Raw genomic sequence first — 12655 nt, forward strand, 5'->3', positions numbered from 1 at the left:
AGCCCCGGACATCGCTGTGCCTGCGGCCGCCGTTTTCGGACTGTCTCAGCGTAGGGGACTGGCCGCCTAAGTCTCCCAAAGATAGGTACGGGAAGGGTAAACAAAACCCATCCCTGGAAGCTGACCCGCAGCATGGGGTAGGATCCCTCTGCTTCTTTTTATGAAGCCTGGCAGGTGCCTACCCAAGGCGGGTCTGGTTTTCCGGTAGAGCAGCATCTCCACGTCGGTTGTCATCGTTCAGACACCTTCATTTCGTACTGCCCTCTGAAATCCTGACGGCCCCGCACTGGAAACGCCCATGCCCACGTTGTGCTCGGCCCGCCCGAAATAACCTCCTATGCAGAAGGGGTGCGACATGCCTGGGATCCTCTCTGACGTTGACGAGGGTCCAAGATTTCTTAACATGACATTCCTTAGCATAGAAGCGCTTGTACAAGTGTCCTTGTACCGCCCACTGGAGTTCCTGGCAATACGAAGAGGACGGAGATAAAAGGGAGATGACGAGGCACCAATAAGGGAATGTTTGGGTTGATGGAACGAGACATGATCTAATAATGGTGTACGTGACTGGGGTCCTATATATGGCTTGGATTTGTTCAATAAATTCAAGAGATAAGAGAGAATCTTTGACTGTCTGTCTTATTCCTCTCTTCTCCTCAAAGAATTCTTTGAGCGTCGATCTTTCTTCCTGGTGATACTTAATCATTAATTTTAAGTTTGCCATAATAATTAACATTCCCTAATCAGAAGCCCTGGATGAACAGAGAGGTTCGCACTCTGCTCAAAGCCAGAGATGCTGCCTTCAGATCAGGATGCAGAGAAGCATACAGCTTGGTCAGAGCTAACCTGAGGAGAGGAATAGCTATAGCCAAGCACTGCTACAAACGCCGGTCCTGATTCACAAAAAAAACAAAAGCAGATGCACATAAATGGAAAAACCTAATGCGTACAAAAGAAGGGCAAAAAACAAGACTGGTGGTCTGAGATTTCTTACCATGGCATCCCTCAGCATAGAAGCGCTCAGGGTACGAGCGTCCTTTGTACCGCCCACTGGAGTTCCTGGCAATATGAAGAGACTAATAGCTATAGCCAAGCACTGCTACAAACGCCGGATTGAGGAGCACTTTACCTCCTCTGACCCTCGGCGTATGTGGCAGGGAATACACGCCCTGACTGACTATAAACCAACTAGCTTTGTTCCATCTACCAACAGTGCTTCACTCCCTGATAAGCTGAACAACTTTTACGCTCGTTTCGACCAGATGATAATGATATCTTCAATAAACGATCCTCCACCGATGACAACCCACTTGTACTTTCCACTTCGGACGTCAGTCGCATGCTGAGTAGAGTGAATGCACGGAAGGCAGCTGGCCCTGATGGTGTACCTGGCCGTGTGCTGAGTGCTTGTGCTGTGGAACTTGCGGGTGTCTTCGCTCTCAACAGAACTACACACTGCATAACCCACCTCAATAATTTCCAAGTGCTTTAAAAGACTAGTTCTTTCTCACTTGAAATCCTGCCTGCCTGCTACGCTGGACCCACACCAGTTTGCTTATCGTTGCAACAGATCCACCGAGGACGCTATCTCAACAGCACTACACACTGCACTAACCCACCTCGCTTGGAAGCATAAGGAAGCATAAAGTAATCTAAATCTCCCTGGTAGGCGGCTGCGTTGACCTTGGACCTCAGAAAATAAAGTGGACCCACACCAGCAGATGACATGGGACACCAAACCGCCACTGACTGTGGAAACTTTACAGGGTAGCTCGAACAATGTGGATTCCGTGCCTCTCCTCTCTTCCTCCAGATTCTGGGACCTTGATTTCTATAGGAAATGGTCCTTGGTCTTCCAGGACCAAGATGGCATCGCGATCACACTGCGAGGCTCAGCGTCTTACCGGTTTTAGTGATGTTATACTTCTGTACTTAGCTATCTCCAGTTTTCTTGCGCAAATAACTCTTGCGAACTACAGTTACGACAGACAGACACTTTTGGAAATTAACATTCACTGCACAAACACCGGATTCAGCATCGGTTGGACTTTAACCAGCTTCAAAACAACACCCCTCCCCCATCTTGGACTTTCCAATCATCTTTCTTTGTTCCTGCTTCCCAAATACACTCCAGTCATGCAGAGGATTAAGCCTTCAACCAGAACTGTAAAGTTCTGGATGGATGGGGCTGACTCCTTCCTTCAGCAACAGTTCCAGCACACCGACTGGAGTGAGTATGCTGCCCGAGCCTGCACAGGCTCACACATCCACTTGGACACCTACACTAACTCTGTCCTGAAATGCATCAACAAGCGCTCAGGGTACAAGCGTCCTCTGTACCGCCCACTGGAGTCCCTGGCAATATGAAGAGACTAATAGCTATAGCCAAGCACTGCTACAAACGACGGATTGAGGAGCACTTTACCTCCTCTGACCCTCGGCGTATGTGGCAGGGAATACACACCCTGACTGACTATAAACCAACTAGCTTTGTTCCATCTACCAACAGTGCTTCACTCCCTGATGAGCTGAACAACTTCTACGCTCGTTTCGACCAGATGATATTGATATCTTCAATAAACGATCCTCCACCGACGACAACCCACTTGTACTTTCCAATTCGGACGTCAGTCACATGCTGAGCAGAGTGAATGATAACTTCCCCCAATAACTTCCAAGGGGTTTAAAAGACTAGTTCTTTCTCACTTGAAATCCTGCCTGCCTGCTACGCTGGACCCACACCAAATTGCTTATCGTAGCAACAGATCCACCGAGGACGCTATCTCAACAGCACTTCACACTGCACTAACCTACCTCGCTTGGAAGCATAAGGAAGCATAAAGTAATCTAAATCTCCCTGGTAGGCGGCTGCGTTGACCTTGGACCTCAGAAAATAAAGTGGACCCACACCAGCAGATGACATGGGACACCAAACTGCCACTGACTGTGGAAACTTTACAGGGTACCTCGAACAATGTGGATTCCGTGCCTCTCCTCTCTTCCTCCAGATTCTGGGACCTTGATTTCTATAGGAAATGGTCCTTGGTCTCCCAGGACCAAGATGGCATCGCGATCACACTGCGAGGCTCAGCGTCTTACCAGTTTTAGTGATTTTATACTTCTGTACTTAGCTATCTCCAGTTTTCTTGCGCAAATAACTCTTGCGAACTACAGCTACGAGAGACAGACACTTTTGGAAATTAACATTCACTGCACAAACACCGGATTCACGCAATCTTTGACTGTTTGTCTTATTCCTCTCTTCTCCTCAAAGAATTCTTTGAGCGTCGATCTTCCTTCCTGGTGATACTTAATCATTAATTTTAAGTTTGCCATAATAATTAACATTCCCTAATCAGAAGCCCTGGATGAACAGAGAGGTTCGCACTCTGCTCAAAGCCAGAGATGCTGCCTTCAGATCAGGATGCCGGGAAGCATACAGCTTGGTCAGAGCTAACCTGAGGAGAGGAATAGCTATAGCCAAGCACTGCTACAAACGCCGGTCCTGATTCACAAAAAAAACAAAAGCAGATGCACATAAATGAAAAAACCTAATGCGTACAAAAGAAGGGCAAAAAACAAGACTGGTGGTCTGAGATTTCTTACCATGGCATCCCTCAGCATAGAAGCGCTCAGGGTACGAGCGTCCTTTGTACCGCCCACTGGAGTTCCTGGCAATACGAAGAGACTAATAGCTATAGCCAAACACTGCTACAAACGCCGCATTGAGGAGCACTTTACCTCCTCTGACCCTCGGCGTATGTGGTAGGGAACAACACCCTGACTGACTATAAACCAACTAGCTTTGTTCCATGTACCAACAGTGCTTGACTCCCTGATGAGCTGAACAACTTTTACACTCGTTTCGACCAGATGATATTGATATCTTCAATAAACGATCCTCCACCGACGACAACCCAATTGTACTTTCTACTTCGGACGTCAGTCGCATGCTGAGCAGAGTGAATGCACGGAAGGCAGCTTGCCCTGATGGTGTACCTGGCCGTGTGCTAAGAGCTTGTGCTGTGGAACTTGCGGGTGTCTTCGCTCACATCTTTAATGTTTCGCTTGCCCAGGCAGCTGTACCATCTATCTTTAAGTCAGCCATTATTGTGCCTGTGCCTAAGCATTCTACTGCTTCAGACTTTAATGACTTTCGACCTGTAGCACTCACCCCAATAATTTCCAAGTGCTTTAAAAGACTAGTTCTTTCTCACTTGAAATCCTGCCTGCCTGCTACGCTGGACCCACACCAGTTTGCTTATCGTTGCAACAGATCCACCGAGGACGCTATCTCAACAGCACTACACACTGCACTAACCCACCTCACTTGGAAGCATAAGGAAGCATAAAGTAATCTAAATCTCCCTGGTAGGCGGCTGCGTTGACCTTGGACCTCAGAAAATAAAGTGGACCCACACCAGCAGATGACATGGGACACCAAACCGCCACTGACTGTGGAAACTTTACAGGGTACCTCGAACAATGTGGATTCCGTGCCTCTCCTCTCTTCCTCCAGATTCTGGGACCTTGATTTCTATAGGAAATGGTCCTTGGTCTTCCAGGACCAAGATGGCATCGCGATCACACTGCGAGGCTCAGCGTCTTACCAGTTTTAGTGATGTTATACTTCTGTACTTAGCTATCTCCAGTTTTCTTGCGCAAATAACTCTTGCGAACTACAGCTACGACAGACAGACACTTTTGGAAATTAACATTCACTGCACAAACACCGGATTCACGCAATCTTTGACTGTCTGTCTTATTCCTCTCTTCTCCTCAAAGAATTCTTTGAGTGTCGATCTTCCTTCCTGGTGATACTTAATCATTAATTTTAAGTTTGCCATAATAATTAACATTCCCTAATCAGAAGCCCTGGATGAACAGAGAGGTTCGCAATCTGCTCAAAGCCAGAGATGCTGCCTTCAGATCAGGATGCCGGGAAGCATACAGCTTGGTCAGAGCTAACCTGAGGAGAGGAATAGCTATAGCCAAGCACTGCTACAAACGCCGGTCCTGATTCACAAAAAAAACAAAAGCAGATGCACATAAATGAAAAAACCTAATGCGTACAAAAGAAGGGCAAAAAACAAGACTGGTGGTCTGAGATTTCTTACCATGGCATCCCTCAGCATAGAAGCGCTCAGGGTACGAGCGTCCTTTGTACCGCCCACTGGAGTTCCTGGCAATACGAAGAGACTAATAGCTATAGCCAAGCACTGCTACAAACGCCGGATTGAGGAGCACTTTACCTCCTCTGACCCTCGGCGTATGTGGTAGGGAACAACACCCTGACTGACTATAAACCAACTAGCTTTGTTCCATGTACCAACAGTGCTTGACTCCCTGATGAGCTGAACAACTTTTACACTCGTTTCGACCAGATGATATTGATATCTTCAATAAACGATCCTCCACCGACGACAACCCACTTGTACTTTCCACTTTGGACATCAGTCGCATGCTGAGCAGAGTGAATGCACGGAAGGCAGCTGGCCCTGATGGTGTACCTGGCCGTGTGCTAAGAGCTTGTGCTGTGGAACTTGCGGGTGTCTTCTCTCACATCTTTAATGTTTCGCTTGCCCAGGCAGCTGTACCATCTATCTTTAAGTCAGCCATTATTGTGCCTGTGCCTAAGCATTCTACTGCTTTAGACTTTAATGACTTGTGACCTGTAGCACTCACCCCAATAATTTCCAAGTGCTTTAAAAGACTAGTTCTTTCTCACTTGAAATCCTGCCTGCCTGCTACGCTGGACCCACACCAGTTTGCTTATCATAGCAACAGATCCACCGAGGACGCTATCTCAACAGCACTACCCACTGCACTAACCCAACTTGACTGTCAAAACTCATAGGTGAGTATGCTGTTAATCGATTTTAGTTCTGCATTCAACAGAACAATTCCGTCTATGCTGATATCCAAACTCAACCATCTGGGTATCAGCACATCACTCTGCCACTGGATTTTAGACTTCCTGTCTAACAGACCTCAATCTGTTAGATTAGGCAAACTTCATTCATCAACCATCACCTTGAACACTGGCATTCCACAAGGTTGTGTTCTTAGCCCGATTCTGTACTCTCTCTTCACCCATGACTGTGTACCTGCCTATGGTTCAAACACCGTAGTCAAATTCGCAGATGACACCATGGTGATAGGCTTGATTACAGACAATAATGAAACGCCCTACCGGGATGAAGTACAGCATCTGTCCTTGTGGTGCCAAAACAATAACCTGGTACTAAACACGCTCAAAACAAAGGAGATCATCATGGACTTCAGACGGACTAGGAATCAAGCTCACGCCCCCATTTACATCACCGGAACTGCAGTGGATGAGGTGTCCAGTTTCAAGTTCCTTCGAGGACATCTACCATAAACGCTGCCTGGGCATGGCAAGAAAATCACTATAATATCACTACTGCACTTTATGTAAATTATGTAAATAATGTTATATATTGCACTTCTGGTTAGATGCTAACTACATTTCATTGGCCCTGTATTGTACTCTGCACAATGACAATGAAGTTGAATCTAATCTAATCTAATTTACTTTAATCAGGGAACATAACTTTGGACCACTCAGGAGCAGTCCAGTCCTTTTTCCTGACGCTGTCTCTTGTTCAAGAGTGGCTTGGCATAAGGAATATGACAGATGAAACCCATGTCTTGCATACATTCAAATTTTATGACCAGCACCTGTATGTGCTTGTATAATTTAAACTACTGATTCTTAACATTGAGGTTGCCCAGAAGCTCAATGTTGTATTGCAACTCTTCGCTTCCACATTAAATTACCTGACGCTGGATTATAACTTACTTCTGAACGTCGTCGTTCCATTGTCTTGGGCATGATTTTAATGTGTGAGCAATCTTTTTGTGCTGACTATATGCAGGTGTATTGTTTAACATTCGGATTCTGACTGGTGTTCGCTCAGAAGCTTTTACATTTTTCGCTTCCACCTTAAGTAATGCAGCAGTAACATTAGCTAACTTGAAAATCTTAAAGTAAGGCGTTCGGACAAGAGTTTCAGAAGGGCAGGCTGGCTCACTGTGGTTACGTGTTTGTTGGTTTACTGGCATTATAAATATATCAAAGATAGTTGGAAACTTTGTGAAAGGACTTTTGTGTTGCCTTATCAAAGTAGCCAACACTTTAAAATGTTAATGTCTATGGATGTTGGGTATGTTAAAAGTATTAAAAACATTACAAAACACTTCAACGAATGATATATATTTATACGCCATCCCAATCCCAATATATTTGCCTGTAATGGAATGTAATGGAATATATTGGAATCGGGACGTTCCGGGAGCCACCTGGTGGATTGATGCAAAATTGCGGGTAAAAGGCCGAAACTTTGAGGATTTTTAGCTCCCACCACGTGTGCCCAGGACTCGACCCCGGGCTCTGCAAAAAAAATCGTCTAGGGGCCGCTGCGCGCTAGGCCGATAAGGTCCACCAAGCAGCGTATCATATATGTGGATTGGGATGGTGTGGTACTACGAAGAGGTAAGCAAATGCTATTTTCTCGATTAAATGGCCTTTCGGAACTAAGACCCCACCACCACCTGTTAGGTCTAAATGGAATTGTGGACACATACTCCCATTTGTGGCCAGATGGGAGTATGTCAGTGTAGTTTTTATTTATTTTTTATTAAGTTAATGCAACATATGATTGGTCATTTGAAAATGGTACTCGGGCAGCTAGTACTTAACCTTTTCCATGTTAAATATTTCAGATTATTCCAATTTTGGACATTTCAATTCCAACATTACTGATTATACAGAGTCTTGTACAAAAAAAGAAGGCATAGATTTGAAAACGTTCAACGTACACATGTATCATTGTCACAAGCATTTTAAAATGTGTACTGCGTACACATTTGAATTTGATATGTATTTTTTGAAATTGTGATGGAGAAAATAAGGACAAGTATTAAGAATTGAAATCTAACAGAGCATTTGGAATCAGAAAGTAGTTTATTTAACCTTAAGGTGGTCAACATACAATAGCAGAGAGTACTATGTGAATGTGGACAAAGAAGATGTTTTCACAGAGATATTTATATAGGTAGTTTATACGTCATAACCATAAGATAATCACTCGATGTTTCTGCAAGCTTAGTTTCCTTAGAGACATCTCAGTTTGATATACAAGATGTGGTTTGTTCTAATAAAGCATTGACCTCGAGCTGACCTGACATACACTTAGTTTGTGAGTTCTGTTGATGATTAGAAATTAACATACAGACAAACAAGCAGACAAGTTCTTTCAACAGAGACATATAAAAATTACCATTACAGAAATATCTGAGTTTGGATATCCCTATCTTACTCATTTTCCTTCAGAAAAGGGTACTTAAATATCAGAGCTTTACACACTTGCACATACTCATTTGTAGATGTATTCCTTTGAAGCATAATTTAAAACAAATGAAAAAAAAAAACAAAAAAACAGAGGAATTCAATACTAAAATACCTACATGCAACATTGAGACATGCTTTGGTACTGTGTTCTTATAATGTTTTTTTGTGAATTGACTACACTCAGAGTCAGAGTCAGAAAACAGCGCTGGCCCACAGCAGGCTCAGTGTCACTTCGTCAGCAGTCATGGGGGTCCAGGTGTATGGAATGGCGTTGGTCTCTTATAGAACAGCGTTGGGCTCTAAACGTGTGAACACATGCTCGTTAACACGTTATTAAAAATTTGCGTGTTGACACGTAAAATTTTGTCGTGATAACGTGACCAAAATTGACACGTTTACACGCTTCTTAAGGTTTTTGCCAATGGGAGGCCTCAAATCCGGGCGTACTTACATATTCATGATAGGATTTACATCACACCCTGTAGCTGACACGAAACATAAATCCTTTGTGAACGTAGTCCCTACGTTTCATCTGAATTATTCATAACATAGTGAGCTAAGCACTGACCTGTGGCTACGTTGAGCCCTACATGAGCAGTGTGAAGACAGCAATATTAGTAAGCTGATCCCCATAGCAACTGGAAGTTTATGTTTCACAATAAAAAAACTGGTGTTTAGTACCTTAAAATTTGTAAACATGCATATTATTATATAACTTCATTCATAACATGCTCTAAAGCTTTCCATAATTTTATAACAAACAAACATCACTATTCACTATTCATATGTGTGTGACACATACTGAGGCGTAATTCATTCACATTGATTAATTATGTGCATTATTTTAATAGCATACTGCTAAACAATACGGTGTCAATACAAACCCATAGTGAAATTAACTTTCCAGATCCTCCTCTTTCTGTAAACATGTATACTATGTTTAAATATACATTAATTTACTCATGTGTTATTTAATTATGTGTATATACTTATATATGTTAAGAGAGGATAAATCTCCTTCAAAATTAAATTGAACAAAAAAAATCTGAATTAAAAAAGATCTTTTTTCAGCAGTAAATTCAGTGGGCCATGCTTTGGTACTGCGTTCTTATAATGTTTTTTTGTGAATTGACTACACTCGGCTCAGAGTCACAGTCAGAAAACAGAGCTGGGAGTGTTCTTCGTCAGTAGTCATGGGGGTCCAGGTGTATGGAATGCCGTTGGTCTCTAAGCGTGTTGGATTTGACCATGTTTTTTTATGAGATTTTGTATAAACATTATACATATATAAATACGTTTAAAAGCACGCACGCACACACACACACACATATATATATATATATATATATATAAACCCCTCATTTCAACCACCACTGAACTGCTGAAAAAGCCCTTTTATAATTTAGAATTTTTTGTTCAATTTCATTTTGAAGGAGATTTATCCTCTCTTAATGTATATATAGAAGTAGATACACATAATTAAATAAAACATAAGTAATTTAATGTATATTTTAACATATACATGTTTACAGAAAGAGGAGGATCTGGAAAGTTAATTTCACCATGGGTTTGTATTGACACTGTATTGTTTAGCAGTATGCTATTAAAAGAATGCACATAATTTATCAATGTCAAATCTCAGTATGTGTCACACACAGTGTGAGAGAATAGTGATGTTTGTTTGATATAAAATTATGAAAAGCTTTAGAGCATGTTATGAATGAAGTTATATAATATTATGCATGTTTACAAATTTTAAGGTACTAAACACTAGAGGTTTTTTATTGTAAATAAACTTCCAGTTGCTATGGGGATCAGCTTACTAATATTGCTGTCTTCACACTGCGCACGTAGGGCTCAACGTAGCCATAGGTCAGTGCTTCGCTCACTATGTTATGAATAATTCAGATGAAACGTAGGGACTACGTTCACAAAGGATTTATGTTTCGTGTCAGCTACAGTGTGTGATGTAAATCCTATCATGAATATGTAAGTAGGCCCGTATGGATTAGTTAAATGCTGTTTTAACTACAATAACTGAAAAATATCACTGGTGAACGAGACAAAATACATATTCAAATATAACTGATATCACAACAAAAATATAGAATTAGAAACAGTACATAAAAACCCAACCAAAGTGTAGTGTAGCGAAACTGGTGGACTCTCTCTTTGTCTGTGTGTAGATGGATATAATCTCGGTGTGGGGACTAAAACTTGTTTACAGACTCACATTTTTAGTTATACAAATACACACGTTTTTTTGTGTGTACGATTGTTTACATGTGTAAGGAAGAGACGTTATAAAAAAATAATTAAATACTCTATAAAGGACTTAAATCCAGGATAATAAGTCTGAATTAATGAAGACATGGCCCCTGTGCATAACTCGTGCGGGAGCTGGCAACGCCAGCCATGGAGCTTTCCCATTGAAGCCAGTTTGCTACGGTCTCTTTTAAATATCATTTGATTAGAATACAACATTTTACATGTGCTTAATGAATATATTTTTTGTTAAATATTGGTTTTAATCATAAATGTGTTGCTTTGTCAGTTAGCAAAGTTACATCAGCCAGTAATGTTAAGCTACAGCCCGGTCTCACACCTACTCGTGATATAGTAATCTACAATTCATGACATATCGCATATTTTCAGCATGAATTGCAGTCTCCTATATATGTGACTATATCACGAGTAGGTGTGAGACCGGGTTGTAAGCTATCACTACCTCAGGATGTAAAGGTCTTCCATGTGTCTTAGCAAATTGCAAATAATTTAAATAAATGTTTTACAGTTACTGAAAGACATCTACGAAGAAATGTACTGCTTAAATTTTAATTGTTATTTTATTATTATGTTTTTTACAGTATATTTGTATGTTAGCGTCTGCTAATGTTAGCTAGCATCCAGTTAAAATTTCTCCTGTTCCACCTTAAACAGAGTGACAGTTATTTTCTGATGAAACAAGAACAAAAAGTAACTGCTTCAGCATTTAAAAAAGAACAGAAAACTCCAGTATTGTGCTTGTAAATAGGGATTAACATTTAGTGCTAGTTTTGCTATGCTGTGTGTGTTTTGAAAATAACATTGTGTTTGGTATTTAATATGCAGACTTTAAACTTTGGGAATTGTGTCAGTATAACAATTAATTTATGTTTTGTATTCTTTATTCCAGATTGCAAACATATGTTCCTGCACTTTTTTAGACTTCTGTTTTTTTTAACTTCCTGCTATATATAGTGTGTTGAAAAAATGCATATTTGACAACACAAGAAATTGTATAAAACTTTATCTAGACAGTATAATAATTACATTAAGCAAGACCATAAATATTTTGCACAAATCACTTATATAAGCCTTTTAAAATTCTAGTAAACTGAATGGAGAAAAAACACATAGGGAAGAAATATGAGCATCTGCAATATCTTCAGACCATTCAGCTATTTATTATAATGTTTGTAACAGCTATTTAATACTAAAATTTAATTCAAATCAAATTGTATTTATATAGCGCTTTTCACAACAAAAAGTCGTCACAAAGCAGCTTTACAGAGATCCGGGTCCAAGCCTCCTATGAGCAAGCCAGGGGCAACAGTGGCAAGGAAAATCTCCCTCAGCACATGAGGAAGAAACCTTGGAAGGAACCAAGACTCATACGGGGAACCCATCCTCCTCGGGTCGACACCGGAGACACAACAGAGAACAGAACAGAAGTAAAAGTGAAATGGTGACAGATGATGTAATGTAAATGTAGTACATTAGTGATGTATGAGTCTGAGGAAGGAGAAGGTGATCAGGGATTCTGTGTGAGTTAAAAGTAGGTGCAGAGTTAATCTGAGATAAAACAGCATGATAGTGTAGATGAGACAAGGCCAGGATCTTGTACAGGATACACAGGGGCTGGATCAGGGCAACACCTGGAGAGCAGCAGGACATCTCAAAGCATGAGAGAGAGACAGGAGAAAGAAAACCAGACAAAGGGAACAAAAAAATACAGAGGTTAGTAGGGTCATGGTAAAGAACGGGCAAATTTGTCCTGCGAAAAAAGCTTCCACGGGTCAGGCAAGAGAACCCAGCGGCAGACAGCGCGTTGGCGGTTACTAGAAAGCTAACTAAAAAAGCTGTAGCTATGGTAGTATGACAGGGTTAATACAGAACAGTGATAATTAACCTGATGCTGTGTATGGGGAAAAAAGCTTGTCCCATTTAGGGGTGGGGTGGGCATGGCTAGGTCCCAGAGGAGATTTCAGAGCACCTGTAAGTCCAAAATCGATGACCAAA

This window comes from Hoplias malabaricus, chromosome 13 (genome assembly GCF_029633855.1).
Source record: "Hoplias malabaricus isolate fHopMal1 chromosome 13, fHopMal1.hap1, whole genome shotgun sequence".
NCBI classification, from domain to species: Eukaryota; Metazoa; Chordata; class Actinopteri; order Characiformes; family Erythrinidae; genus Hoplias; species Hoplias malabaricus.